Source organism: Galeopterus variegatus, unplaced genomic scaffold (assembly GCF_000696425.1).
Source record: "Galeopterus variegatus unplaced genomic scaffold, G_variegatus-3.0.2 Scaffold16539, whole genome shotgun sequence".
Lineage (NCBI taxonomy): Eukaryota > Metazoa > Chordata > Mammalia > Dermoptera > Cynocephalidae > Galeopterus > Galeopterus variegatus.
The window spans coordinates 10,489-17,415 of record NW_007742650.1 but is presented as its reverse complement, the minus strand read 5'-3'; positions in this window follow the sequence as shown (position 1 = coordinate 17,415).

The following is a 6,927-nucleotide window of genomic DNA, read 5'->3' as shown; positions in this document are numbered from 1 at the left end:
TGAGTTCCTTGTATATTATGGATATTAATCATTTCCAGATGATTAGTTAGCAAAAATTTTCTCCCACTCTGTACATCATCATTTCTCTCTGTTGCTTGTTTCCTTTGCTGTGCAGAAGCTTTTTGGTTTGATATAGTCCCATTTGTTTTTCTTTAACTGCTTGTGCTTTCAGGCTCATGCTCATAAAGTCTGTTCCCAGACCTAGTTGCTGAAGTGTTTCACCTATATTTTCCCTTAGTAATGTTACAGTTTCAGGTCTTATACATATATTTTTAATCCATTTTGAGTTGATTTTAGTGTATGGTGAGAGATACATATCTAGTTTCATTCTTCTGCATATGGATATCCAGTTTTCCCAGCACCATTGTTGAAGAAGCAGTCTTTTCCCCAATGGAGATTTTTGTTGCCTTTGTCCAATATCAGATGTCTGTAAGCCAGATGTCTCAGTTCTACTCTACCGATCTGAATGTTTATTTTCATACCAGTACCATGCTGATTTGGTTACAAAAGCTTTCTAGTATAATTTGAAGTCAAGTGGTGTTATACCTCCGGCTTTATTTATTTATTTTTTTTAGCTCAGTATTGCCTTGGCTATTTGGGGCCTTTTCTTGCTCCTTATGAAGGGTAAGATTGTTTTTCAATTTCTGTGAAGAACATCCTTGGTATTTTGATAGGGATTGCAGTGAATCTGTAGATGGTTTGGGTAGTATAGAAATTTACACAATGTTAATTCTTCCAATCCAAGGTCATGGAATATCTTTCCATCATTTTGTGTCTTTTTAAATTTTTTTCACAAGTGGATTGTAGTTCTCTTTGTGGACGTCTTTCACCTCCTAGGTTAAATTGATCCCTAGGTATTTTATTTTTTTCTTGACAATTGTAAATGGGATTACTTTAATTCTCATTCTGTTAGTTCATTATTTGAGTATATAAGTACAACTGATTTGGGGGCATTTATTTTGTATCCTGCAACATTACTGAAGTTGTTAACCAGCTCTAGGAGTTTTTTACTAGAGTCTTCAGGTTTTTCTATATACAGTATCATGTCATCTGCAAATAGGGAAAGTTTGACTTCATCTTTTCCAATCTGGATTCCCCTATTTCTTTCTCTTGCCTGATTTCTCTGACTAGTACCTCCAGCACTATGTTAAATAGAAGCAGTGAGAGTGGGCATCCTTGTCTTCTTCCTATTCTTAAGAGAAAACCCCTCAGTTTTTTCCCATTCAGAATGATACTGGCCGTGGTCTTGTCATAGATGGCTTTTATTTTGTTGGGAATCTTTATCATGAAGGGATGTTGAATTTTCTCAAATGCTTTTTCAGCCTCTATTGAGATAATAGCATGGTCTTTGTCCTTGAGTTCGTTAATGTGGTATATCACATTTATCAATCTTTGTGTATTGAACCATCCTTGCATCCCTAGGATGAATTCCACTTGATCATGGTGTATAATTTTTTAAATGTATTTCTGTACTCTGATTGCTAATATTTTGTTGAGGATTATTGCATCTATGTTCATCAAGGATATTGGCCTGTAATTTTTTTTCTTGTCTCTTTCTCTGGTTTTGGTATCAGAGTTATATTGGCCTCATAGAAAGAGTTTGAGAAAGTAGCTTCTGTTTCAATGTTTTGGAATAGTTTGAGGAGAGTTGGTATTAACTCCTCTTTAAAAGTTTGATAGAATTCACCTGTAAAGTCATCCGGACCTGGGTTTTTGTTTGTTGGAAGATTGCTGATTACCACTTCAATCTCGTTGCTTGTTATTGGTCTGTTCGGGTTTTCTATCTCTTCTTGGTTCAGTCTGGGTTGTCTGTATGTGTCTAGAAACTTATCCATATCTTCCAGATTTTCATATTTGTTGTCATACAGTTGTTTATAATAGTCTGTAATGATTCTTCATATTTCTGTGCTATCAGTTGTAATGTCTCCCTTTTCATTTCTGATTTTTGTTATTTGGATCTTCTTTTTTTTTTTTTTCTTAACTTAGCTAATGTTTCTCTATTATATTTATCTTCTCAAAAGACCAACTTTTAGTTTCGTTGATCTTTTCTATTGTTTTCTGGGTCTCTATTTCATTTAGTTCTGCTCTGATCTTAATTATTTCTTTCTACTACAATTAGGTTTGTATTATTGTTGTTTTTCAAGTTCTTTGAGGTGTGGTGTTAGGTTGTCTAATTGAAGTCTTTCTGATCTTTTGATGTAAGCAATTATTTCAATAAATTTGCCTCTTAGTACTACTTTGGCAGTATCCCACATGTTTTGATATGATGTATCTTCATTTTCATTATTTACAGTAAATTTTTTAATTTCCTGTTTAATTTCTTCTTGAACCCATAGGTCATTCAGGAGCCTTTGTCATGTATTTGTATAGTTTCTGGAGTTTTGCTTGTTATTAATTTCCAGTTTTAGCCCATTATGGTCTGAATAGATACTTGGAATGATTTCAATTTTTAAAAATTTGCTGAGACTAGATTTGTGACCTAATACGTGGTCTATCCTGGAGAGTGTTTCTTGAGCTGATGAGAAGAACATATATTCCTTAATTGTTGGCTAAAATGTTCTGTATATAACTTCCAGGTCCAGTTGGACTAATGTGTAGTTTAAGTCCTGTGTCTCTTTGTTGATTTGTTGCCTGGAATATCTGTCCCATATGGAGAGAGGGGTGTTCATGGTGGGTGTTCACCCACTATTAACACATTAGGGCCTATTCTTTCTTTATTTAAAAAAAAAAAAAAAAAAAGATGACCGGTAGGTGGTTCTTAACCCTTCGCTTGGTGTTGTCAGCACCATGCTCAGCCAGTGAACAAACCGGCCATCCCTGTATCGGGATCTGAACCCATGGCCTTGGTGTTACCAGCACCACACTCTCCCCAGTGAGCCACGGGCTGGCCCTTAGGGCCTATTCTTTCTTTAGGTCTAAGAGTATTTGCTTTATATATCTGGGTGCTCCAGTATTGGGTGCATATATATTTCTGACTGTTATGTCTTCTAGCTGGATTGATCCTTTTATCATTATATAGTGGCCTTCTTTGTCTTTTTTATCTTTTTTGGGTTAAAGTCTATTTTATCCGATATAAGAATATCTACTCCTGCTCGCTTTTGGTTTCCATTTGCATGGTGTATCTTTTTCCGTCCCTTCACTTTTAGTCTGTGTGTGTCTCTATATGTGAGATGAGTCACTTGAAGACAGCATATACTTGGGTCTAGCTTTTTAATCCAATCAGTCAATCTGTGCTTTTTGAATGGGGAATTTAATCCATTCACATTTTGGGCAGTCATTGACAGATATTGTTTAATTCTTGTCATTTAATTGCTTTTTGTTTAGAGGTTTTAAATATCTTTTGATCCTTACTTCCCCCTTTATTTCTCTTCTTCAATGTTAGTTGGATATTTGAGGTGGCATGATTTAGCTTCTTAGTCTTTCACTGGCATTTTTGTTTTAACAGCAGGTTTTGCTCTATTTTGTGTATCTGTGGTAGTGACATTCATTATTCAGATTCCAGATGAAGGACTTTCTTGAGAATTTCTTGCAAGGCTGGTCGTGTGGTGGTCAACTCCCACAATTTTCATTTTTCTGGGAAATATACTATTTCTCCCTTATTTCGGAAGGACAGCCTTTTTGCATAAAGAATTCTTGGCATGCAATTTTTTTCTTTTAGTGTTTTGAATATATTATTCCACTTTCTTCTGGCTGTAGAGTTTCACATGGGTCTGATTAGTCTGGTAAGAGTTCCCATAGAGGTGACCTGATGCTTTTCTCTGGCTGCTTTTAGAATTCTCTATCTTTGAGCTTTGGAAATTGACTATAATCTGTCTTGGAGAGGATCTTTTTGGACTGAATCTTTTGGGGACCTTTGAGTTCCCTGGATCTGAAGGTCTATATCTCTCCTTACCTCTGAGAAGTTTTCTCTTACTATTTCCTTGAATAGGTTTTCAATACATCTTCCTTTCTCCTCCCCTTACAGAATACCCACAATTCACATGTTAGAGTGCTTGAGGTTGTCTGCTGTCTCTCTTAGATTTTCCTCATTATTTTTAATTTATATATATTTTTTTGTCTGCTTGGGTTATTTCGAAAAGACCATCTTTGAGATCTGAAATTCTTTCTTCTGCTTGCTCTAGCCTGCTGCTCAAGCTCTCTGTTGTGTTTTTATTTCATTGGGTGAATCTTTCATTTCTAGGAGTTCTGCTACATTCTTTTTGAAAGTATTAGTTAATCTCTTTATGAATTTCCTCCTTCATATTCTAGATATTTTTTCTTGTTTCCTTGTGATCTCTAATTGAGTCTTCTTTTATTTCTTCAGGTTTTCTTAAGATCACTGCTCAGAATTATTTTCCGACATTTCAAGGACTCCCTGTTCTTGTGGTGTCTGGAATTTGAGCATTACTGTATTCCTTTGGTGCTGTCATATTTTCTTTTTTGTCTGTAGTTCTAGTATTTTTTTCATTGATATTTGGTCATCTGGTAGAGGACTTGCTTCTTCTGTTACTCTGGGTTTAGCTATGAGGATAAAGACTTCCTCCTTTATTTGCAGCCTCTACTGGTGACTCTTCTTATATCAATGTAGTCAAGTGAGTGGTAGGCTGCCTGTAGAGTGGCCCTGGCTGCTACTGTTGTGGGAAACTGTCCTTGTGGTTACTGAAGGTGTGGCTGTATCTATATTATACCGCCTTGACTCCTGTTCTAGCTTTCCATGGCTGTAGACTGAGCCCCTGGTGCTGTGTAGGTCTCAGCTCACCTCAGTGCCTGCTGGGCTATGTGGACTTCCTTTCCCCCACAGGGCCTTAGACTGGACCCTTGTACCATGTGGGCCTTGGCTCACCTCAGCAGTTGCTGGGCTATGTGTGCTTCCCTCCAGGACTTAGGCTGAGTCCTGGTGCTGGTACCACAAGGGTCTGGTCTCTGCTCACCTCAGTGGCTGCTGGGTTGTGTGTGCTTCCCTCCCTACCTGGGCCTTACACTGGACCAGGTGCTGCAAGGTTCTGGTCTCGGCTCACCTTGGCAGCTGCTCGGCTGTGTCTCCACTTGGTATAATTGAAATGCCTAAAGAAGGAAACCAAAAGAATTGAACAAAACTAATTTTTTAAGTACATTACAAATAATTTTTCTGGGAAAAGAAAAAGCTGGTATCTATATATTGAGTAGACATACTGTTTGGAAAATATGACCCAGAGTATTCGACACAAACTTGAGCCTATTAAGGATTTTAAAAATATGGGGGAAAGTATGTGACAGTGTAAAGAGGGTGTGAAGTCATATCATGCTAATTGAAAGGTGGGGCCTTGAAGACGTGATTAGACTGTAGGATCATGCTGTAATGAATGGGTTAATAATGGTAGTTAGGGACATGGTTCTGAGGGTTTTAAAAGAAGAGCACAGGAGAAGTTCATTCTCTCTGATCCACCATTTTCTGCCATGTAAGAACCTTGCATCACTGTTGCCACCAAGAAGACCCTCACCATAAGTGTTACCTGGACTTTCAGACTTCCTATCCTCTGAAACTGCAGGCAATAAATTTTATTTTCTTTATAAATCACCCAGTTCCAGGTATTTTGTTATGAGCTACAGAAACAAACTAATATATTTGCTTGTTTATAGCCTGTATCCTCTCTCTGGAATGTAAGCACCTTGAGGTCAGGTTGGTTATCGGCTTCATCCCCAGAGATACAGCATAGAGTAGAAGATCAGGAAATATTCATGGAATTTGTAATCTTGAGGAACAGACAATATTTTATTCAATATTTTATAGGTAAAAAAACCAACCTGAGACTCAGAGAATTAATGCAACTAATCAAAATCACACAGTATGCACTGGCAAAACCCAGAAGCCTAATAAAAAAGCTTCATCTGTGTCCTCCAAAGTCCATATGTTCGAAGCTTAATTCCCACTGTAACTGTTGAGGGTGGGAAATCCTATTATGGTAATTTAAAGGTGGGGCCTTGAAGAGGTGATTAGACTGTAGGACCATGCCTAGTGGATGGATTAATAATGGTGGTCAGGGGCATGGTTCTGAGGTTTATAAAAGGAGAGAGCATGACGAACTACCGTGAGCTCTGCTCCATCATTTTCTACCATGTGAGACCCCTGCATTGCTGTAAAGCCACCAACAAAGAAGACTCTCACTCTATGTGTTCCCTGGACTTTCAACTTCCTAGCCTCTGAAGCAGTAACCAATAAATTTCATTTTCTCATAAATTACCCAGTGCCGGGTATTTTGTTATAAGCAACCGAAACGGACTAATACAACGATCTTACCTGGACCAGGCTTTGTTAGTTTGGGGAGGAGGAGTGTGATGAATGAGAGCTGTGTTTATTTCCGAGCATTCTCTTCTGTTCTACTCAGCAGTCACATTGTACATTGCTGCTGTACCGTACACATGGTGAGAGGAAGCAAGAGAGAGACAGAGAGGAGGTGCCAGGGTCCTTTAAACAATCATCTCTCATGGGAACTAATAGAGTGACAACTCACTCACTATCCCTCCTCCCTGAGGGAGAGCATTAATCCGCTCATGAGGGACCCACCCCCATGACTCAGTCAGTTTCCAACACTGCCACATTGGAGATCAAATTTCCACATGAGTTTTAGAGGGGACAACACATCCAAACTCCATCAATCTTTTTTAAGTTTGCCTTGGGCCAGCTCAGCAAAAATTGTCATTGCAAAAGAGGATAAGGAAAATCATGTAAATACTTGCTGTCCTTCAGTTTCTCTTCTTAACGTAAAAGTATCAGCAGAGAATGAAAGAGCTGGGAATCTTTTTGAATATTAACAGCTTTGACCCATTTAATGCTTATGTCAAGTGTCTAAAATGAAATTCATATGAAGGAAGAAAATTCAAATTCATATGAAATTCATATGCCAACCGGTCTCATTTTTTCTCTTCCATTTCTCCACATGGCTTCTAGCTAGATTCACTCCAGTGGAA